Source organism: Numida meleagris, chromosome 4 (assembly GCF_002078875.1).
Source record: "Numida meleagris isolate 19003 breed g44 Domestic line chromosome 4, NumMel1.0, whole genome shotgun sequence".
In the NCBI taxonomy this organism is placed as follows: Eukaryota; Metazoa; Chordata; class Aves; order Galliformes; family Numididae; genus Numida; species Numida meleagris.
The window spans coordinates 21,487,112-21,511,354 of NC_034412.1; the positions used below are offsets into that span (position 1 = coordinate 21,487,112).

Below are 24,243 nucleotides of genomic sequence, written 5' to 3' on the forward strand. Positions count from 1 at the left end.
ATTTAGTAGTGTATTTCAATGGCACCAAAGAAGCCATTTCTTCAGTGGCATTATATTCGTTATCAATACCTCTAATGAAAATGGCAAGTTGACCCATAACTGTAGCATCAGTACTTGCACTTATTGTTAAAGCATAACATTTGAAATTGGCAGATTTACTCTTCAAATTTCTTCAGATAGATTATTCTATTTCTTCTGTTTGCCTGGCTACAGTTTGGTGAGACAAACTCATTTTAGAAAAATCCCTTTTCATTAGGACGCATTACATCTGCCATGCTTTCCATACATTGCTTAATAAACTCACCATCAGTCAATGCTTTAGATTTTTCTGCAATCAGATTTGCTACACCGTAATGAGCTTTCATAATAGATACCATTTAACTTTTTTAAAGATGATGTTGAGGAGACAGACTTTTTTTTTCAATTCCGCTATTTTGTCTTTACAAAGCATTCCTTGTTATATTGTGTTTGCATTTCCAACCATTTAAAAAACCTTTTCACTGAAGGCTGCTACACTGTCCAAGCTGTCACAGAATTTGTAGGTGAATCTCATTGATGTAAATAAGTAGGGTAAAAACTGGGCAGTTCTAGGCATTAGTGACTTGATTTCCCTGCTAGTAGTGTAACTTGGACTTGCAGCACTCATTGCGTTCATAAATGACCTGGAAAAAGTGCTGAGTTTTGGAGGAGACATTTTGAGTTTTTCCAGACACTGACACTCTGTGAAGAGTTGCAGAAAATGCCATGAATGAACAGCGTGATGCCAGATGAAACTTGGTGTTGATAAACACAAACAAATCCACATCAATGGAAAAAGCAGGCATAAAATCATAGAATCCCAAGGGATGGAAAAGACCTCCAGTCCAGCTGTCCACCTTCCATCAATATTTCCCACTAAACCATGTCCCTTGATACAACATATACACATTTCTTGAACACCTCCAGGGACAGTGACTCCCTCACCTCCCTGGGCAGCCCATTCCAGTGCCTGACCACTCTCTCAGAGAAGTATTTCCTAATTCCCAACCTGAAATTAGCTAATGTTGCATAGGAAAGAGATTTTAAAGTAATTTTGGGTAATTGTGAAAATAAAAATGGAATGGTTAAGCAGCATGCAGAATAATAATAAAAGGTTAGGAACTACTGAGAAAAGACTAGAGAAACCAATGTACCCCTCCTTGAGAGTATTATTTGAAAGGAACAGAAGAACACACAATCTCAAGGATATACTAGAGCTGGAGAAGGTGCTAGGAAGTGAGAAACAAATTACATAATCTTTTGGAGTAGGAGGGAAGCACCAAGGTCTCTTTGCTTCTTGAGAAGTACAAATGAGGAGAGTGTGGCAGATGCAGAATTTGGGGCAGTTGAAAGAAAATGAATAATGGCATTAATACTGCATGAGAACAAGGAGTTACCACTGATTTTCAGCCTGCCAGGTGCTGAAAGATGGTAAGAGGAGGACTCCAGTGTGTGAGTGCTGTATCCTGCTCTGCTGTGTCACCCCATATAGCTCTAGGTTGTCCTGGGGCTGCGTGCCAGCCTTGTGAATTACTGACATGCCCCTCTGCTGCATGGTCGGTCAGATGAGTTCTAAAGTACAAACACATTCCTGTAGAGTTTTAGGATGGCCGTGGGTTCTCTTTGCCTTTAGGTACTGCTGTAGTAATCATTAATGATGATCAGCTGTTAAATGACATAGCTTACAAGAACTCTGGTATTTTTTTTTGTTCAGACTTTTCCTTATAGATCTCTTTGCTTAATTCTGTGGGTGCTTTATCATTACATATAATCATTAGAATTGCATTGAGCCAACTTTTTATTTAATTTTAATTTGCATTAAATGGAAAAGATCACAATCTCAAATATTATATCCTTACGTATATGCCCTAAGCTAACTTCATACTAAATAATTATTCAGTGGATTCTGCAGAGCAGTAACACCTGTGCCCAAAATCAGGGAATCATATGGCATCTCAAATACATACAGCAGCAAAGCTGCTGTCTTTTAACTTCTGCTCTTCAGATTCATTTTTATGCCTCAACCAGTTTAATTAAATGATTTTTTTTGATAGTGTCACCTGATGGAGAAGACAATAAGCAGTGTCAGTAACGTTGGTAAAGGATTACATAAGGAGGAGCAGTTGCAATTAATATATCAGCAAAACTGACAGCTTTTTTTTGTTTTGTTTAGAGTTGTGTTGCTGATTATGAGAAGTGGAGAGAGGTCTTAACGTGCCTGATGGCCTAATGCATGGAGCAGTGACTAGACCTGTGAAGCAGTTAATATATTTGACTAACACCTTTTAGTTATGGTTTGTCTCCAAGAAATTTTGGATTCCCTTCAGCTCCTACATGTGGCTTTACTTGGAGGGTGGTTTTTCTGTTGCCTGGTGCTTTGTTCACTCCATCTATGGCTCATTAAATAATACTGCCTAATTAGGACAGTGGTGTTCTGGATCCTTTTGGCTAGTGATGTTTCTCATGCTTTAGAAAGCATTGGGTTAAAATTAAACCCACTGAATTTCATAGCATTGTTTCTATCCAAGCTACAGGATTAATTGTTGGATTTCTGCTTCAGTTTGAATTTACCGTTTTCTTTCTTACAATACTTTAATACTTGCTTACATTTAAGCATTTCTGTAAACACTTCTAGCAACTGCATTAATCATTTGCAAAGTACAAAAGAGTGATGCAGCTAAGCTGAACTCTCTATCTTCTCTACAGATTCAGCTTCCTCAGGGCTTTTGTAACTGTTGTCATTGAAAGAAGGTAAAGATGGCTGGAAATGTGCCATCTGGGTGCTCCTTGCTTGTCCTACTTTGTCTGAGATGGATGATGTAAAAAGAGGAAAAAGTGGGTTTGTCTTAAAGCAAGAAGTAATAATTGCTTGCATTTTTAAATACACAATTGATAGTATGACTGCATAGCAAGTTTAGGTTTGTCACAGTTTTACCTCCTGCTTCCCTCTGTGGTGCACATTAGTGTTGGGAAGAACCAACCATAGCAAACTACGGCTAAGCAGTAGTACAGCAAAGATGATATTTCTCCTCTGCCATCCACCCTACAGAACCAGCTCTGATCTTGGAAAATAAACTTTCTCAAATGATGAGACCAGCCTTTTAAAGGGAGACCAGGACACATGTGAAATATGGGTAAGCTTGTCCAGCCACAAGGCCAGAGTTCAAGATGGAAGTTTACACTGTTTGTGTTTAAACACACATTTTGGTCATGGGCCAAATTAATCAAGGTGAATGACTCTTTCCAGCCTATGTTTGAAATAATGTTCTCAGACCCGAAAAAAGACTCTACAGTAAAAGTATTAAAGTAAATTATTTACATATTTAAGTCAGTTATTTACCTGAATGTAGGGGTAATATAATTTCTCAGAGCTAACTGTTTTGTTGTACTGGGAGCAGAGGAGGAGTACAGGAAGATGGATGTGGATTCCTTTTCCCTTTGCTCAAACCTGCTCATGTGACCAAGCCATGGGTGCCATTTAGAGATTATTTAGGATGATGTAACTTTACTCCTGCTTACAACAATTCTAGAAGGATGGCACTTCAGTGCCCTCTTGCCCATTTGCCATCGCATGCAGTTGGTATCAGAACTGCTTGTGGGTTGCTGGCAGTAGACTTAGGGGGGTCCTTTTTATCTGGAGGTTTAGAATCTCTGCTGTTTGGGACTACAGAGTAAGTGCCCCTGTGAGGTTGTTTTCCCTGTTATGAAAAATAATAGGTTGAGATGTATGCAGTAAAAGAACTAAGCATGGAGAAGCATTTAAAAAAATGTGCAAAACCCATAATACTTAAACTTACGAAGGATTTAATTTGTGTTATTAATGGAGGGCTCATTTCAGTCCAGGCCATAAACACTAAACTCACTAAATCTGTTTTGTACATGTCCTCCTGCTTCAGGAAGATACAAGCTTGGTATCTGCTTTATTCTTGAGCTAATAAAGAGATAGGAAGATGAAAAAGTTGAGAACTGTGTGGCACAGATAATAATTAGCATCTTAGTTATAGATAATTGTAGTCTAAGAAACACTGAGGATATCTAAGCACTGACTACATTAGATGTAGAAATGATAATTAGCTTAACCTTCCATACAAAAGGGAAGCCCCATCTTTAACTGGAGAGCTTCTTTTGGAGCTTGTTTCTTACCAGCAACTTGTCTTTTTACTTGCTTGTATTTTCAAGCAACTCGAGATTTATTTATTTTTAAGTGGGAACAAGGTAAAAGGAAGAGAAAAATGATTCTTACTCCAGGTTGCTGCAGCTGAAATACATCTTTATTTCTTTAGTGAAGCAAATTTATGCAAATTAAAACTACAAGCAATATAGTACCCAAAATAAAACAGCAAGCAGTAAGTCAGGTAGGAAAGTTCCAAAACAGCACTCCATTGCTGCATTTTAAATATTCAAATAAACACTGTAAGAACTTCAGGAAGACTTTATAGGGCCATAGACTCGCAGTGTAAAAATCATTCAAGCTCTTCTACCAAACCACACCAATAGTTCAACATATTCTTATCATTCGGGGTTGAAAATGAGTATCATAAGGGAGGGAAGTACTTAAGGTAGTGCATATATGTAATTCATCTAAAACTGGATGTATTCTGCTTCTTTCCCCCTTGTACCTTTGCATATAGAATCAAAAAGGTGCACAGAACATTGACGAAATAAGCAAATTGTGCTCAGACATGGATCAGGATCTGAAGAAAGGAGGAGGCATTTGGCGTTTATTTCCCCTAAGGGTACTGCTGCATGTGGTGTGTGCATCGGTGAGTGCCATAAGGAGAGCTAAGGACTCTGTAAAAGGCTGTGTGAGGATGAAAAAAAAAAGGAAGAAAAAGAAAAATAGAAGAAAATAGAAGAACGTTAATCTGGAGATTTTCCTTAAATTAATAATGTTTGGGGTTTTTTTGTGAGTTGCCTCTCCTTTCCTTCTATGGTTGAAATGTATTTAATGGAAAAGAGGCTTTTAGGAAAGACTCCAGTGAAAGCTTTAGTTGAATGTGAAAAGTTTTAAAGAGTTAGTCCTATTCTCTAATGGCCTAGTACAATATGGGATTCTATCCAGCAATGAATAGCAGGAACTGATTTGTTATCTGGTAGTCAGCGTGCCTGCAGCGAGCATAACTCTCAAAGCTTGTGTTCCCGATGAAGAAATTGTAGTGACATATATTCAAACAGATACAAATATTCTATATTTTGACCACCTTTTCACTGAATAAAATTTTATTCTGCAAACAGTCTCATTGAAATCAGCGGAATTGTTATATGGAGAAAAGTAAACAGGAATGAGGGTGGCAGAACCAGATTGAGAGTGCTCTGGAATAGATGAACAAGATACTATAAATGAAAAATACCTCTTAAGTGGTCGCAAGATAAACTTTGCTAATCAACCACATTGTTTAGCAGATGAAGCAGCCAAGGACCTATCCAGTGCTGAGGTGTTTCCATGTGATATGGCCTCTGTGAACTCCTCATCGGCATCCTACTTCAGTCAGCTGTCTGCTCAGCCCACCTTATATAGGCGATGACTTAGGGAGAAGAATGTCCATGGCTTGACTTGTAGTGTTCTGGTGTCTTCTGTCACAAAAGCAGATGATGTGTTCAGGTAACCTGAGCTTTCCAGAGACCTATAAAGTTTAGCTGGATCCAAACTGAGAAGAGATGGAGATTTGTAAAGAGGATATTGCAGAAGCATGAATTCATGCTGAGGTACTATATTCTCCAAAACTCAAGGAAGATTTGTTAAAACAGCAGCTCGGGTTGGAAAATTCTCCAGAGAGAAACTGTATGAGTGAAATGAAACACCGATTATTGCCTTAATGTTTATTTAATTAGCCATTTCTATAACCACGTAATTGTTTTAATAGTCATTTTAATAGTTTGGTCTAGCGTTAAGTAAACTGAAAAGAGGAAGGATGTTAATCCTTAAGAATAATCAATATTTTATTTTAAGAACCAACATCACACCTTCTATTTGTCTTCCAGGACCTCAGCTATAGGCTGATATATAGTTTGTCTTCTGGTGGTTGTATTTGTTTGGTTTAGTCTTCTTTGTTGTTCTGGCTCACAAAAAGGTTTCTATTGACAGACAATAAATGGTCTTGTGGAAAAGACATGCATTTGGGATTTCGAAGATCTACCCTTAGCTCTTAGCTCAGTGCCAGCATTCCTTGAAATCACTTAATCTGGATGCACTCCCCATCTGGTTCTGCTTTTCTAGGTGCTAAGCATTTGTGGCCCTTTGTGAATACAGACTAATACAGAGTATTCCAGGTGTTAATCAGAGCCTCTTGTTGCTGTTAAAACACACATGCCAATGAAATTAATTCCTGGTTTATGTCTTTAAGTGATTAGATCTTAATTATATGCAATTGTGTATTTTTCATTTGTAAGGAATGGTGTGGAATGAATGTGTTCCTCCTGTACAGAAAACTGATTAAATAAGCGTGACGGGAATGATTTAAGAAGCGGCAAGCTTACAAAGGACTGGTAGGAAGGAGCAGAGTTTTGAGTCCCCCATCTACCTGCCTGTGCCCCCATGACTTGGCAGGTTCATTCTCCAGCCACAGCAGCCCAAACAGCTGTTCCCAGGCCTATGGTTGAGCGCTGCTCACTGGAGTGTCACCTTAGACAAGGTTGGGTTGGAATGAAAGTTGTTAGTTATGAATTAAAACAACCATTAATGATGAGTCTCAAAGAGTTTATTCTCTTGGTTGGAAAGGTTGAAGCTCCACTTTCATGGATTCATTAGAGAAAAATGCCTTTTTGTCTTATGTAAATCAATAAACCTCTCGTTGTAGCAGTTGTTTGCATTCTTGTCAAGTAATGGGGAATGGCAGCTTCTAAAATCACTGTCCACATTAATGTTGCTGTCCAAATAATGTTACTGTTAGAAACAGAGAATAGCAATTCTGTTCTAAATTAACCTGTGAGATCAATTGTGTCCATCACTTTCAGGCTTTTGTGCCAGCACCAGCTGGTTCTGAATGATCTTTCTTACTGAGGATCACTTTTGTTCATCACAATTAGAGGAAACTGAGCCCTGGTTAAAGACTCAGGAATCCTATTTTATTTTTTTTTAATATCAAATGTAAGATGAGTCAAAATACGCCCTTTAAAATGACCATGAAATTCTTTGATCCAGAGTTAAAAGATCAAGACAAAACTTTTAAGCCTGCAAATGTTCAGGAATTGTTCACAGGGACAAACTGATGGTTTTTCTTCACTGTCAACACAAACGATGTAATGAAAAGCAATTTTGGTAAACAGCATTTGTCACTGTTTCTCCATTTTCTTTGTTTAATGATAATGATTTAATAAAATATTTAATTGGCATGAATAATTAACTGATTTGGAAATGCACTTCGTACTGTAAGTGCACTAAGATCTATTAAAATTGCATCGTCTTGTATGCTGTCTTTTAAGTTGTTTTTCCTTTGTTTGATGCGCTTGTTGGCTTGTTTGGCTGGCTGGTTGTTCTTTGTAAGTGGAAGGAGCAGTGGTCTGCTTATATTTCACCTAGATAACAGGTCATTTCCAGTAAACTTGTTCTGTGTTTTTTAGTTCCAGGATCTCACAATTAATATACTGAACCTCTGTCAACATTTTACGGGCGTTTGGCCCGGTTCCGTGACAAATGGGACGGGGGACCCACGGGCCCACACCCCGGGAAAAGGGAAAAGGGGAAAAGGGTAAGGAGATGGCCCTGAGAGCAAAGAACAGCGGCAACAATCTGAGAAGAAACAAACTAATTTACTAAATAAGATATCGGAATGCAAAACAACACACTATAATACAATATAATTACAATTTAAGCTGATAAATCCAATACAGAGAGAGAGAATGTCCCAAAATCAAGGTAGGCCTTACTCTACTACCGACGATAAGACGGCTGGAGAGCGAGGTGCTGCCAAGACGAGAGACGACGGAAAAAAGGGACGAGGTCTCATGATCTGCAAGCTTTTATCTTTTCCCTCTGTCTGGAAATGGTAACAGAGGAGCAAAGTACCCTGGGAAATGTAGTAGTCCTTCTCTTCTGAGAACCAGGTACATTCACTACATGATGTTATGATGTGGAATACCAATAACTGAAAATCACAAAACCATGACAACCTCATAGCTGCTATGCCTGCCCTCTGAGAGATTTGAAAAGGATTCATTTTGACACAGAGGGAGCTCTTTATCAAGGTGGTGCTAAAAAGAGGATGGGTTTTTTTCAAAACTGCTCAGATTTTATGGGAAATATAGTTCAGCTTTGTAAATATGAGCTCCCTGTATAATTTGTCAGTTAAATATATTGATGGTTACAATTTAATATTTGCTGCTGTATTCAAAAAAATGGCATGTTCTGAGGAGGGGGAGCCAATTGCTGGCTGCTGCTCAGTAGTCTCCTTTTGACCCGGTATTTGTGGCTGTGTTTGTGTTTGTAATAATGAGCAGCTTGATGGATGCCCAAATCCCAATGGATGCCTGTGGAGATCAGCATTATTTTCATGATCTAAGCCTCCCCTATGTCTAGACTACTTACAGTAATGCTGACTCAGTGCAAAGACCTCTAAGAGGTGCTTCACTAATGCAAGCTCATCTGAGGAGAGTGCTTTGTATAAATGGGATTGTGTCTCCATAGCATTGATGGCAAAACTGCAATACTGCTGCTCAAAACATGAGGGGGAGCAGGTGCAGAGCAAGGACTGTAACAGGTGGGTAACGCACCATTCCTGTAGCACCCCAAACTGCTGGAGCACCATCTGCCCTGGTTTTGCTGTGAAGGGGTGGCTTCAGGTGAAGTCAAAGGCCAGAAAAGACAGAGGAAAGTGTTACCTACACAACATATGCCAGAGCATACGACATGACATGACACTGAATGTCATTAAATTGATTTGACAATGAAATTGATTATGGGCCAGTGGAATTGATACACGCCTCTGCAAGTGTTAGGATTGCTTTGCTGAGTGTATGTGGATAAGTATTCAGGGAGGCAATAAAATTAATTTGGCAAATTAATTAAAACAACCACAAAAACCTTGTCACATTTATTAAGTGACAAAAATAACAGCAATGACTTCACTGTGTATTAGCTTAATAATTACTGAAATGACAAGTAATGGGCTGAAGGAGAAAAGTTTTAAGATGATTAAATTGATCTGAGAAGGTGTTCTGATGCCTTATATGTTAATGTAAGACTGGGAGGAATGCAGATTCTGGTCTTTCATAGTCTCAATGCTGTGGATGGAGTGGCAACTGCAGACAGTGTGTTGGAGTTGCAAAGCCTGGGCAGCAGCGTTTTGGATGCATTTTGTACAGGTGATGGTGGTGCTTAGACAAAGTGAGCAAACAACTTACCTTTTGAAGTCATTTGGGCCTAATTTTGGCTCTTATCAAGTGCCTGACACTTTGTTGGTACATAATTAAGCAGATGTAATTTGTATATACTTCTAGAAAGGCTTGGGTGAAATAACTTGAAATATTCAATATCATGGAAAGAGCACATCATTTTTTTCTTGGATGAAGTTGTATGGAGAGAAGAACACTTGTGTTAATTCATATGCCCTAGGAAGCAGCATACAGCATCATACAAAGTTCTCTGATAGCAAGTCATATGACGCAATTCCCAGAATGCCTTCAGAGACAGAGGATTTTGTATCTGAAAATAAGAAGTTACTCCATTCTAATTTTGCACATCTTGTGCTCTCTTCTCATGCCCCATAGCGCTGTACCCTAGAGTCCGAGATGGAGAGCACGTCAGTTTGTCACGCACAGTTGTGGTGCTGGCATGACTCTTTCTTTTATAAGAAACACAAAGTTTAGACTCATTTTCATGGATGTTTTTAAGTACGTCCAGCATTCAGAGGAACCTATTTGATGGGCTAATCAAAGCAATTACCCAGTGAAGTAATTTCCCCGAAGAGTAGCTTATTTCAGCTGTCAGTCTTTTCATTTATCATTTGCAAATATGTGTGGTATTTTTTTTTTTAAGCAACTTCTTCAAAACAGAACAAAGTCATATTGGTGATAGTTTCTTTTAAAAATTGCCTAAGGATTTATTTCATGTTGTAGAGGAGGAGCGCCTATAAGGAAACTTCAAAATTATGTTCCATGTTGAGCTATTTACCTGCTTCAAACCCTGTAAGGCATTTTCAGGTGGACTCAAAATCATTCAATACTTCAAATCACCATGAGGAGGGAGTAGAAAGACAGCGTTTCCCACATAATTACTCTGAAGTGGAAGTGCTGCAGTTGTATCCTGGCTGTTAGTAAGGTTTGTTTTCTTTGAGGGCTCTGCTTATCAGCCTTGGACAATCTTCCAAGCCTGTCTGCTTTCCTAGTCATTGGAATGTGTTGGGGCTTTTTAAATTATTTTTTTCAGAATATTGCCACTAACCGGACTGTGCTGAGACAGATGATTCTTTAGTGTTTAATATAAAGAGCTCTCTGATCAATGGCATGTCTCTTAACCTCTGCCTCGTGAGCAGAATAAATTTGTTCAGTGTCTAGAGGATGCTTCAGTGGTCGAGAGATAAAAATTTTTATCAGGATACTGTCTATTAGACTAACAGAACAGGAAATTAAATCAATTAAATAGTAATGCAGAATACAAAGAAAAAGCTACTTTAGCATAAAATATGCAGAGGAAGCACAATGTGAAAAAGATGGCCATCAAATTGAATCAGTGGGCAGAGAATTGTTTTGCCGTGGCATTAAACTGGAGGGGGCTGTGATGAGAGGCAAGCGGTTGGATAGCATCCCTGACAGCTCTGGCACACCATGTGAGGTCCAGCAATAGACTGTAAGTGTTAGAAGCCTTTCATATGGCAATCAGGCTTTTCATCTCCCAGGTGAGGTAGTTCAAATTTAGTGGAAAATTAAGATTTAGGGAGGTTGATCAATGAATACATAGCTCTTCTACCTTTGTTGGTTCAATGGAGAACCAATCAGAAAAGTACTGGCCCCACAGATGGATCCCCACTTCTGGACAGGGAGAGAACAGAACAGCTCGGCAGTCACCACGTTGGAGTTAGAAAGAGCAATGTGCATAAACCTGTATTGGAGCAGTATGGTTGTGCATTTGCAAGTCAGGAAATAGCTGAATTGGTGTTGCCTGTTCACCCCTAACTGAGCCCTCTTGTAAGCTAGATTTTACACTTGAATATATTCTCCCATACCATTAATGTTTTCAAACTTCCTGATCTGGAAATCTTTCCTTTTCTTTTTTTTTTTTTTTCTTTTTTTTTTCTTTTCTTTTTTTTCTTTTTTTTCCCCTTATCACTGTACTTTATACTGATGGCTTTTAGAACTCAAGGAGTTTTAGAATCCACAACATTTTGCAGACAGAAGTTCCACTTTAACTTTGTGTGAAGAGTTGCTTCCTCTTGCTTTTTCTGAATTTATTACCTGCTGTTGTGATGCACTGTCTTGGACCAGACAGCAAGTGAATGAATATTTCCTCTTGCTTTTCCATGCTAGAACAGAACAGTATCCCCTGCTGGGTGCCAAATTGCAGACTGATAGGTTGGGTGCCATTCCTTATGGGGCACCTGTACCATACTTCTGATCATTTTTGCTTCAAAACCTTTTCCAGCTCTTCTGTTCTATGATTGAAATAAGAAAAAAAGGCCAGAAATGCACATTAAATTCAGTCTTCAATTATGATAATTCATAGAATTACAGAATCACAAAGGTTGGAAAAGACCTCCAAGATCATCCAGCCCAACCATCCACCTACCACCAATATTTCCCACTTAACCATGTCCTTCAGTACAACATCTAAAGGTTTCTTGGGCACATTCAGGGATGGTGACTCAAACACCTCCTTGGGCAGCCTGTTCCAGTGACTAAACAATTCTTTGCATTACTGTTTGTTTCTCTTGCACTATTTCCAAGCATCATTGTCTTTTTTTGTTTGTTTGTTTGTTTGTTTTATTTTGTTTTGGTTTTTGTTTTAATCTGCTACTGATCTATTTCTATGAAAACTTGCATTCTGGACTTAAGGTCTCATACTAGAGTCAAATCTTTCTCTTGAACCCATTATATTTATTCAAATCAATTTACCTTCTTCATTTATGGCTTTTTATTTATTGACATTGACCTCTATCTGTCTCTGTTTTGTCCTACCACTGATACTCTGGTACTGCTTCACAGTTTGCCAGCATTCCCTTTACGTGCTCTATCTCCTCTACTCAGGGTGCAGGGTTCCCAGAACATGCTGCTGGTGGGCACATGAGGAGATGCTGTACTCAATGGGGCTCTGAGCTAAGGCCTTTGAATTCTGCAGTAATGCAGCTAAACCAAGGGGAAGATTAGCACCTGAAAACTGTCTGTAATCCAGATAGATAAGACTTGCAGGATATATATTATCAGAAAACTGAGTATCCATACATATAGTAAAATATATTTCCTGCTATTTGATTGTAGCAAATAGTAAAATCTACTAGATATTTTTAAATTTAAAATAATTTGTGTTGCATGTTTCTACTCCTAAGTAGTGATGAAAGAGAGGAACATGTCTCATAAGGACGGTCTTCTCCAATGCTGTCCATGGCATAACAAAGTGTGAGCTGTTCTCAGCCAAGTTAACAGACTGTGCCCAGAAGTCAGGTCTTCAATGATGAGAGCTATTCAGGATTCAGATTCCGTGCTTGCTTGCTGCTTCTGTATTGCTCCCTGATTTATTTATTTTTTTTGAAGCCCCACCCAACTTGCAAATTGTCAGCTCTGTTTTGCATGGAACACTACTTGGGTGTTACTCTCCTACCTACCTCTCTATTTGAAGCACTCTGTTCTAACGTGCTTGCTGACCAGCTCCTTAGTTTCAGTATATGGGAATCTGTGCCCATCTGAGGCATGGTGTTGTCCTTACCAACAGCTGTTCATTTTCTGTTACGTGATTTTTATTTTTCAATAATTTTTTGGGCTGCGGTAGTTGGTGGTTTAGTCAGCAGTTACCAGTGAGTCTTTCTCATACTCCACGTGTTGTTCGACAGTCTGTTTTACATGCATCTTTGTATAATTATAGTTAAATGCATTATACTCTGCCATTGTTTCCCTTCATATAGAATCATAAAGCACCATAAAATATGTAGATATTATCTCAAAGTGGTTTATGAAAAAGGTTAATATTACCACTTGTTTTGCAAACAGAATACATAAGGCAGAGATAGATAAGGCAAATCTTTCCAAATCATCCAGTCATGAGAAATAAAACTAAGAATTAGTGTGGTGCTGCAGTCACTGAATATTGCTGCCTCCTTGATATTAATGTCCAGTAATAACGCCAGAGCAATGCATATTTGCAAACATTTTTATTTTAGTTTTCATCTTTTCAGATAAGATAGATATCTTTTTCTTCAGAACTTTATTCTACGAAAGCCAGAAAGTTGACTCTCAGCTCAGCTATTTTTCTAACTTCACTCTATTTCTGGATGTTAAGCTGCTTTTATGTAATCAGTTTTATGTTTCCAAATAAGAATTTCAGCAAAAGCACTTGCTCTTAAATTCTAGTTTCAAATGATAAACCACATTTCTATTCAAATCAGTGGAAAAGTACCCCATTAATTTAAAGTATTTTTGTAAAATTTAGTGACAGTGTAATATAACTCAGTGATTTCTATCTTTCTTGGAGAATATTTTTGATTAGTCATTAGGAAAAAAAGTAGATTTGGTTAGAATAAAATATTATTCAGTCTCTAGATCAAACTATTTAAATTGATCATCTGCTAAGCAACATTTGCCATTATATAAATGATTCTAAGTGGCTTTCTGAGGGAGAGATTGAATCAGGACAGATGTTTTAAAGAAAACTGTTCCATCTCTGGTTTGCTATATCAGAATACTTCTGTCTCACGTCAGTGAAGATGGAGGAATTAATCAGTAACGAAAAAAAACTGTAATAAACTGATCGTATATGCATACATACATATATATATATCAAATGATGTGCATGTGTGTGTGTATATATATACACATGCTTCATTCAGAATTCTGGCTCTGAAGTTCTGCCTCAAAGCACAGAAGTGTTTCTGTTTTTAGAAGATTATCTAACTGGGATGAACAGTGTTGTTCAAGTGAGATAAGCAGCATCTTGTAGAGTTTACATCTAGATACAAACCTCCCTTCTAGATTACTAAGAACAAAAATAGATAATTTTCAGGTCTACAGTCCAAAGTACACAAACATGTTCTCTGTCAAAAATAGTGTAGACTGAGATATGTAACTATGTACATATGCTAGATGGATAGAAATGTGATGTCCTTGTGTGGGTGGCGTTATAGAATCAGTAGCTTCTGCAGATGGGAAAGCTGTATATTGTTGGCAGTAAACCATTAGGCTAGATGCATACTTGTGCAATGTAATTTTTCCTTACTCAGCTCCTTGCCAGAGAAGCTTGCCTTACATCTCCCAAATTCCTGAGACGCAGACTGCAGTTATCTTACAGAACAGTTATGCAGAGTGTCTTTCCAGTAACAGTGCTTGAGTAGCTAAATCAAACTGCTGCATGAGTGCCCAAGCTGCTGCATTGCTCTGTGGAACTTAGGTGGTAGAATGTGACAGACAGAATGGTTCCAGTCCATCATTGCCCATCTCAGTTTTCATGGCTCAAACATGAGGAGCACAGGTTAAGTGCCTTCAGCTGCAAATGGTTGCAATATCCCTTCAGAAATGTACATCATTTGGTTGTTAGAATAAAAGTAAGCTGCAAGTCGTCCCTGAATTTAGCTGTGACAGCCAAGCTTGGTTCCTTCTGGGTTCAGCACATGAGGCTTTTCCATTACAGGCTGATGCTTTCAAGAAGACTACAGATAATTCCATTGATTTGTTTCCTGTGTTAGTACACACCAGCCTGATGATTTGTCTAAATTACAGTGTCACAAAACAATATGAGATGGATAGAAATTATTGCATGCTTACATGCTGTGTGTTCTAGAAAGCAATGATAGCTGTTGCAAACATCCTGTCTTGTGTGTGGAAGTGACCGTGAAATTCTGCTTTGAACGGTCCCATGCTTGGCCGTGTGAGAGGTTGAGCTGACCAACAGGTTGGTGGACAAACACAAAATGGTGCTCACAAATCTGTGTCTGTCGTGTTCTGTCCCATCCGCACTGTGCTGAAGGATGCTGCTCTGGAACCCATGAGCATCATAGTTCACAGCAGTTGTCAACAACTACCAATTACTGTGCCTGTTCAGGTGTTATGAGGGAAAAGTCAGTAAGGTTTCTAGTTCCCATAATTCAAATAATTTTGCTCTGCGTATATTTTCTGGAAATTTGTGTGCAAGGAGTGATTGAGTGATTGACAGCTGCAGATGTTCCACTCTGGAACAGGTAAAATGCATCACCTTCTTGAAAAGCAGTGGAAGAACTGTTTGAGATACCTCCAAAGAGCAAGGAGATCAGGGGGCTCTGGAGATCTGCTCCAGCTCCTGCAGGGCCTAGCTCAATGTTTCTCTGTTGACTCACCTCTGAGGCCTGTCAGCCATGCTCCTCAGGTTTTGCAGAGAGCAAGCCAAAACTGAAGGCTCATTTACTTCGTAAAGACCATGCCTCCATCAGCACCATGACTTTAGGGGATGCCCCAACAACAAGTAAACACTAACCTTAACTATATTCTTTGCCATGCATAAATTTTATCTTCAGTTTTCACATCTGGTTTTGAGCACTACAGAGTGGAATGAATGATCTCATGTTCCAGATGTTCCTTAAGGTCTGGAGATCCTTTTAGCCTGGTGAGTAGTGATGTTTTAGCCTGTTTGCCTGAAAAACTCTCCCTTTGGTGGGAGAGTTCAAATGCTATTTCCTCACACAACAATATGTTAGAGAGACAGATCCCGATGTGAAGATGAAGCTGGGTACAAGGCTGTCCTGCTTTCTTTGTTGTTAACCCTTTTGACGTTATGCCTGGGAGATGTTCACATCTTTTCCTCCCACTCTCCACTAGTGCAAGCCCTCAGTGTGGATGATAGGCCCTGTGCTAAAACTGGTCCTGTGGTTTTTTTTTTAATTTTATCTCTTACAGTGAGAACTAAGAGTGGAAGCTGTGTAGATGAGTACTTGAAGTACCCTCTGACCTTTCAGAGACTGAGTTTTGTTGCAAAACAACCACACAGGTTCTGTAGCTTTTCTACATCCCAAGAACCAGATGCACTTTCACTGGACTATTGAAGATACAGATGCTGAGTATTTTTCTTTCATCTGAATGAGAAACTTCTTGTCACATGCTCTGAGCCATCAGGAAGCGAACCTCAAATTGGGATCTGAGTCTCGGTTGGTACAAGGTAAGTCTGAGTTAACTGACAACTTGTTGACAGCCTTGCTTTAGTACTTATGGTTTGCAATTGGCCAAGAGCCCGAGTGACCTTGTTTGTATTTTCCCACAAAAATCTGTTCAGATGTGATATGGTGGGTAAGTGCAGGCATCTTACCTGTTAACTGGAGCTGCTGGAGGCACTGAGAAGCTTGGATCAACTGGATTTTGCAAAATATATGCCTACAGGGCATTTGTCATGATCGAATGTTGTGTGGATGGTGCATTATCTACTCAGAGAATGTAGACATGGCTAACTTATGTCATTTGTAAAAAATTAATATCCTTGATAATACTCAAAGCAAATGAGAATGGGAAAGGTTAATGTGAGTTGGATGATGAGGAGTAAACATTCATTTTGAATGTCATAAGACAAGTATTAGAGACAGTAGTCCTTCCCTAGGACACCAGGGTAGATGTTAGATTTGATAACATTCCTATATTTAAAATCCAGACCAAACATACTCATTTTTAACTTTGACATTTGCCCTTCTGTGATTACTAATCCCACAGCTGTGTTTTTCTACCATCATGCATCATGTATCATTTTGACAGAAAACAGGCTTCCAAATCCTCTTTCCTGCAAGGGAATTGACCTTCTCATTACTTGGAAATAACACTATGATAAGTAATCAATGTTTCGTCAAAATACCAGCATCTCATCTTAAGCATTACTCATCCTTATATCTGGAAAGTGTTAGACTAAAAGCAAAATATTTAGACTAAGTTGTGTATGGCAAACCTGCCCTTGTATATACAAGTCATGTGTATCCAAGTGTTACACTGAATGTATGGAGTGCACACTTGCATCTGTGCAGCTCCCTGAGCATTCGTCTACCCTTACACTCAACCCTGTATCAGAATGCAAAGCAGTTGCCCTGAGCGCTGCCAGGGACTTAGTGGAATTGCTACTGGGACCTTTGCTGAATAATTCAATGATTTTTTATTATTATGTTTAAAGCTGATGTAGACGCTCAGTAGGAAATTACTGTTTTTCTCTTTGCACTTCTAAAAATGTGTCAGATATAAATATTGATGCAAGTATCGATTGGCAGTCAGAATTATGAAGTCAGTTTAGTTTGAGTGCTTGAAAAGAAAATGCACCCTCACCTTCCACTTTTTGTGAAGTCAAAGGAGGAATGAAGCGACTATTGGAAAATGTGGCTTCAGCTATTGGGCAGAGTGTGACCTAATACAGACTCAGCTCAGGTCTGGAATCAGACTAAAGCTTCTGTAGATACAAAAGCCACTTACACTAATGCATCACTTACCTCTCATGAGGCTGGGTAGATCTTGTGCCAACACATACGTTTCCCTGCAGATTTACTGTCCATTTCCTCTAGCTTCTTGGCATTTTAAAACAAGTTTTATAGAGATACAAAAAAAAAACTACCACAGGTGTTGCAGGAGGACTCTGAAGGGGCATGTCTTGTATCCTATCTGCAGAAACAAACAGGTAAAGACTGAAACGTGTTTCCTTTTTGCCCTGCATTGGTTCATATATCTCCTCTATTCACAGTGCACAGTCAGGTCTGCATCTGGGTCTGCTTATGAAGTGAATCAGAACAGCCTGTGTAATTAACAGCTGTGATTAATTGATGTGCAGTGCTGAAGCAGAAACCACCTCACTCTCCCTTAGCCTGGGGCTGCTGTATGGGTATCAGTAGTTTCACAGCCTTTTGCTGCAGTGTGGAACTTTTCATTTTTAGATAAGTACAGCAGAGTAAAAGCATACGTGAGCCTTACTCTGGCACCAGTGAAGAAGTAATTTGCAGACAGAAACCCCAACCTCTGAAATCAGTATTATTAGAATAAGGATCAAGCTATGTATCTTCAGGTTAATACTAGTTAATCTAATTTTTCCCTCTTATCATTCATCTTTAATTCTCCGCAGACATCGAAAGGTGTGTAACCATGTGGGGAAAATAGCTGATAGTATTCACTTCAGATAATAAACCATAAACAGTATAGAAGAGCTACTGCTGCATCTGCTAGGTTCAAATTGCCTTCATTTGCTGTGGAAATTATTCAAATTAAAGCAGAAGAAATTCTGTTTCACTTTGCTTTTCCAACATGGAACCTCACATACCACGAAGGGATAAGGAACCCTAAAAGTAAGTGTATGTAGAGGATGCAGACTGCATTCCTATTCCCCACTAGTGGCTTATTTGTTTTCAAATGAAGTTTGGGCACTTAATTTTGAGGCATGTCTTTCCATGCAATGTGTCAATGTTTTGGTGAGTTATATGTGGTTACCTAATGTAGTAATGGTTTCAAAGGCACTGCTTTTTCTATTCCTCAGTTCTTTCAGTCAAGAGAAGTATACCTGATTGTACAACAGCTTTCTGGGAGTCGCTGCTTTTGTTTGTTCATCCACCAGTGGAAGCCTGTGGTAAGGCTAAGTTTATACAACAATAATACAGGATTTATGAGACAAAGGACTAAGTGTCTATTTGAGGCCAACAGTAGCAAAACAGAGTGATTATTATTCTCAAAACAGAAAGTTTTGAAGTGTAAATGACTACTGAAGTAATACAAAGATTGAAAACTCTTAAAAAGTTTCAGGAGACTAGATCACCGAGGAACAGATAAACTAGGTTTGTTTCTTGGGTAGAAGCATTTTTCATTAGGACTCTTCCCACAGGTAGCTGGTTTTGCTCCTTATATGCAGTAAGGAGTCTCTCAGCTTTAACAGTTTTTCAATGTTATGTGATAATACAGATTTATTCATTTGTTAGAAGCATGTCCGTTCTGATGTTGTTGCTTTTTTTCATTTAAATTAGAGATTTTTAATCGAGCTGTTGCAAACAAAATAATTCTACTAATAACTTGTACTTAGCTCCTGTTGGCATCTAATTTCTGTAATGCACAGATGAGGTTGATATGTGCAAAGATACTATCTTGAGAGGCAGTACTGTCCTTCAGATAACAGCTCAAATGATCTGATTCTATCATCTTTTACCTTATTATTCAGTTGATTCCCTTCATATGTACTTCAGCAGTTATCTATTTTAATTGTGGGGGTTTTTGAGGGTTTTCTGGTTTTGTTTTGCTTTTTTTTCAGTGGTGGGTGGTTTCCATTATTTTTGTATTTACCTTCCAAATATAGGTATATATTAATGGAATTACTGGAATTTCAGGTGTGAAAAGAAACCTGAAAATAAGGTCTTTGTGTATAGGGCAATTTTGACTGGATATATTTCTTAATCATCCAGATCTTAGTGATCAGTTATACTTGTGTAGTTCTACTTGTAAGTAAAAGTAGATACTGTATGAGTAGACTGCTGCTTTCAAATTTATCATAAGTAGTCTTTTGTTTTAAGATTAAACATGCTCAATTAGTCTATCAGAGATTTTATAGGGCAGAGAAATAAGCGCATTTTTCTCAATGCCCAGAACAGCAAAGGAAGAATAATATAAAGCATTAATCTGCACTGGTGATGAATGATGTTGTTTGTTGTGGCATCTTATTCTTGCCATCTGAGTGCAGATTTTGCAGAAACTGAACACAATCCATTATTTGCCAGAAATATTAAACTTATCTCTTTCTTTTGAACATATTTTTCTGGGAACAGGAGTGGGGTTAACACTCAAGTTGCTGTGTAAACCTAACTAACTGAATGGGATAGCAAACTCCTTAACAATGTGTTAGTATCATATTAGCAACATTTAGTTCAAATTTATGTTATAGAAGTGTTGCATTCTATTGTAGTAGGTTTAATACAGTGGGTTTTTTTTTTGTTTTGTTAATCTGTTAATTGACTAACAACATTACTCACTATCAACACATCTTGGCTATTGTCTCTAAAAATAAAATACTTATTTGCAGTGTTCTGATCATTTGTAGATTTCTATTTCATATGGGTTCATGGCGGAAAGGGGTTCATCAATAATTCAGGAACCATCCACTTGGTATGGAAAGTGCAAGGATAACTATGGAAAGAATATTACTAGAGGGGCCAATAAAAGAGCAGGAACGTCCTGGAAGTATAATCATGTGTATTCTGAAAAGCAGTCAGTAGTCAATTTCAGATGCAGTGGATGTCATCTTTGCAAATGAAACACTGGAAGCTTCCTTAGTGATGAATATAAAAACATGAAGAATGGCTATGCAGAAAAAGGAAATTAAAAAGTAACTTTTACACATAGGTGTGACTGTTAGTGTGGAATATCTTTAAATTCTTTTGGGACAGGTAGCCTGATGTGTCATTTATTGGTGGAAGGCTATGCCCTTAGGATTCACTTCAGCCTTCAAAGAATTATAGCTTGTATGGTAAATTATTTTTTTCTTGAAACTTGCAGACAAGCAGCATGAAGACTAGCTCTCTTGGGATTACTGTGGCTGGGGATAAGGAGGGGAAGAAAGAATGGCTTTTATTCGCAGCTAGCATAGTGCAGTAACAGACCCAAAGTATATCACATTGGAATAGATTTTCAAGGAATTTGCAATGAGGTATAGTGCAGCAAAAAGAAACTGCAATAGAAGCACAATAGAGTACTCCATCTTATGGTTTCAGGTGTGACCCAAGAGATGATTTTCACAGCACTTTAATGGATGCTTTCTCCACAGCAGGTAATTCAAGGCAGAAAACAGATGTGGAGGTTGCTCCAACCAAACCACTAGCTGAGCTGAATGAAATAGATTATGTTACAGTGTCACAAACTTATTTTCCCCTGTTCTTTAACCCCATCTCATGCAGCAGGTTCTTTCTTTCCCTATGATTGTGCTCTGAATGGTGGTTTGTGTAATGGTTGTGTATCGGGAAGCTCTACTTTTGACAGATGGAACAGCCCTGCGTCTGTGTACAGGCTGGGGGACAAGAGTCTGGAAAGCATCCCTGCGGAAAGGAGTCTGGGGTTCTGGCTGATGGCAAGTTGAATCTGAACCAGCAGTGTGCCCTGAAGCCAAAAGGGCCAACTGTACCCTGGGAGGCACCAGGCCCAGCACTGCCAGCGGGGGATGGAAGGGATTGTCATGCTCTGCTCTGTGCTGTGCAGCCTCACCTCGAGTGCTGGGTGCAGTTTGGGTGTCACAATATAGGAAGGACATAAAGCTATTAGAGAGCACCCAACGGAGAGCAACAAAGGTGATGAACAGTGTAGGAGCAAGGTGTGTGAGGAGTGGCTGAAGTCAGGAAAGACCAAAGGTATTTAAGGAGCTTTGAGATTGTGACTGCCTGCTCATTTGACAGTAATGACAATTATCTCTGGTAACCTGGCTTGTAGCATAGTATCACCTTTTATAAGTGCACAGCACAGGCAAGCATTAATTTTAGTACTCGTATTCAAGGTAAAATGGATGATGAGAGCTTTTCGGCTTATATATCAGGCATACTAGAAGTGGGAGGATGGAGAAAGACATTAGAGCATGGCTACTGTTGTCTGACAGGGATTGCTAACATCACAGGGATGAAGTAACTGGCTATTTTTAGATGCCTATAACTTTTAGAGGCAATTTGAAGCAGCAGATATCACCTAGGGCATGTTTTTGTGCTGCCAAAACAGTACCTTGAGATAAGCAGGACTTCTCTCAGTTTAGAATCCATAATTTCCTTCAGGACAGAGACTGCATAAATTCAGACTCGCACGTTGCAACCTGTGTGTCAAACAGCTTGTGAAATGCTCTTGGAGAAGGAGAGCCAGCTGGCCATTTAGTTGAGTGGTAAGAAGGGAAGAACTGGCATCAACTGCAGCAACAGCAAGGAGGCACATTCACAGACGTTCATTCGCTTTCTCTCTCCTGCTGGGCCAACAAGAAAAGAAATAAAGGGTAGAACTAACAGAGGAATTAGACTGTGTCAGGAAATATGTTTAATTTAAAATAAAAGGTGATGGGAAGGGAGGGCATCAAGTTAATCGTTAAACTCTGGCTTCTTTTTGCCACTCTGATCTCCTAAAACTAGTATGAAATTGAATTAAGTGGCTGCTAGGAAGGCTAGATCCCTCTACTCAGACGCTAGTTCTGAAGATGTGTGAATGTGTGCTAGCTGTAGATGAGAAATTCAGAGAATAAAATTATTCCAGATAGTATGCCATCCTCATGGAGCAATGGATACAAATTGCAGAAACAGCACTACTAGGTTTCCACCTGGACTGTCACAAGTCCATGGGGCCAGATGGGCAGAGTCCCCTGTCCTCAGCTCTGGTGAGGCTGCACCTTGAGTGCTGTGCTCAGTTTTGGGCCCCTCACTACAAAAAGACGTTGAGGCCCTGGAGTGTGTCCAGAGAAGGGCAATGGAGCTGTGGGGGGTCTGGAGCACAAGTCTTATGGGGAGCGGCTGAGGGAGTTTGAATTGTTCAGTCTGGAGAAGAGGAGGCTCAGGGGAGACCTTAAAGCTCTCTACAGCTGCTTGTGGCGAGGCTGGGGGTCAGCCTTTGCTTTTGTATAAGAAACAATGAGAGGGAGAGGCCTCAAGTTGTAGCAGAGGAGGTTCAGGCTGGATATTAGGAAAAATTTCTCCTCAGGAAGAGTGGTCAGGCACTGAAACAGGTGACCCAGAGAAGTCCCTGTCCCTGGAGATGTCTAAGGAAAGGACAGGCATAGTTCTCATGGTTGAATTTGTGGAGCTCTTACCATGTAGAACATGAGGAGTGAATAAGTAAGTGTCTGTTTAACAGAGTCAGAGTGGGATTAGAGTTTTCAAACTGCTCATTTTAATTTTGGTCGCATCTGCTTTATTTGGGATCATGTAAATGATCAAAGCAGCACAGATCAATTGAATTTTATCAGAAAAGCTACAATTTTGAAATAAACTAGTCTTATGCTATAAGAGTTCAGCATCATGGAATTTACCTGGCTTTGATCACTATGTGACCCAGTCAGATTCCTTTATTCAGGCACCTGAATGAATCTGGCTTGACTTTATGTTAAGAGGAGCTTGCTTTTAGAAAACACAGCTTATTACTTCTGAGGTAAGCAAACAATTCCAAGCTGTTGAGACAGGCTGCATAAGGAAACCATGAACGCTCTTCATACATTATTGCTGAAGTCACTATAGTTCAAATTAGATCTCTCAAGCCAGAAGTATGTTGCTTCCTTTCCTTAGACTATGAAGTCTCTAATCTGAGATGGAATTTAAAAAAAATATCATTCAGTAATTCCAGCAAAGCAAAGAGGTAAATCCAACTCCTGGAAGCCTTGGTATGGAGCTATAACCAACAGACACCCTTTCCCAAAATATGCACTTCCAAAGAGGTAAGTAATGCTTCCTTTTGCTGGAGTATCTGTCGGACCAGCACAGAGCCAAAGGTCAGAGATTTAAAAAATGTGAAAGAGATGTAAGTGATACAATGCTTACAGAATTTCACTAAAAATTCATCATCCCATTTGCTGAAATTCCTTTGAAAAGAATAGACTGATTGTTAGATTTGTAGCTTAATATGTTATGTTGTTATCCTTTCATTTCTGTTTTCTTTTTCTGTTGTCAAGGCTTTGTTGTTTTTTTTTTCCCCCTTTCAGTATAAACAGAAATACCAGCAGCAACAAAAGGCTGCTGAATGGAAAATACTGGAAAGTAATTGCAGGAGTCATAGGATTTGTTTCTCTGAACGTGAGACACCTTATAACAACCCCAACAGAACTTGAGAGTTAAATATGCTTGAACAGCACTTGGCACTTCTTGTTATATGAATGATAATTGATTCTCAAACACACACAAATCTATACTATGGTACAAGCCTGTGACATCCCAAAATACTTTGCTTGAATTACAGTACTTGAAATACTCTGGGGTTTAAATCAAAATGTAATTATTTTGTTCCTCATAAATCAGCATCCCTGAAGATAATGTCGGCTTGCAACCATTTGTGTGAGGAGGTGGAAAGGTTGTAACAGCCATACGAGAAGATGGGGAGTCCTTGGGCATGGAGGCTACTAGTTCTGTGCAGAGCAATGGTACCTCTAATGCAATGAGATTACGTACTCCAAAAGTT

The 24,243-nt window shown here is 39.0% G+C and overlaps 2 long non-coding RNA genes across 3 annotated transcripts in view; both read left to right on the forward strand.

Annotated features, from left to right (window-relative positions):
* The window catches only part of LOC110398660, a 118,221-nt gene that overhangs the window by 27,161 nt on the left and 66,817 nt on the right, over window positions 1–24,243 (forward strand). The window contains exons 2-3 of one of the 2 annotated variants that reach the window (XR_002438530.1): window positions 16,024–16,282; window positions 18,614–18,703. This is a non-coding gene — a long non-coding RNA (uncharacterized LOC110398660). The remainder of the gene's footprint in view (window positions 1–16,023; window positions 16,283–18,613; window positions 18,704–24,243) is intronic. The other variant, XR_002438528.1, reaches the window with a different exon arrangement.
* On the forward strand, window positions 1,805–7,379 carry LOC110398661. The gene is made up of 5 exons (XR_002438532.1): window positions 1,805–2,102; window positions 2,192–2,312; window positions 3,068–3,152; window positions 4,650–4,781; window positions 5,422–7,379. It is a non-coding gene; the product is annotated as an uncharacterized LOC110398661 (long non-coding RNA).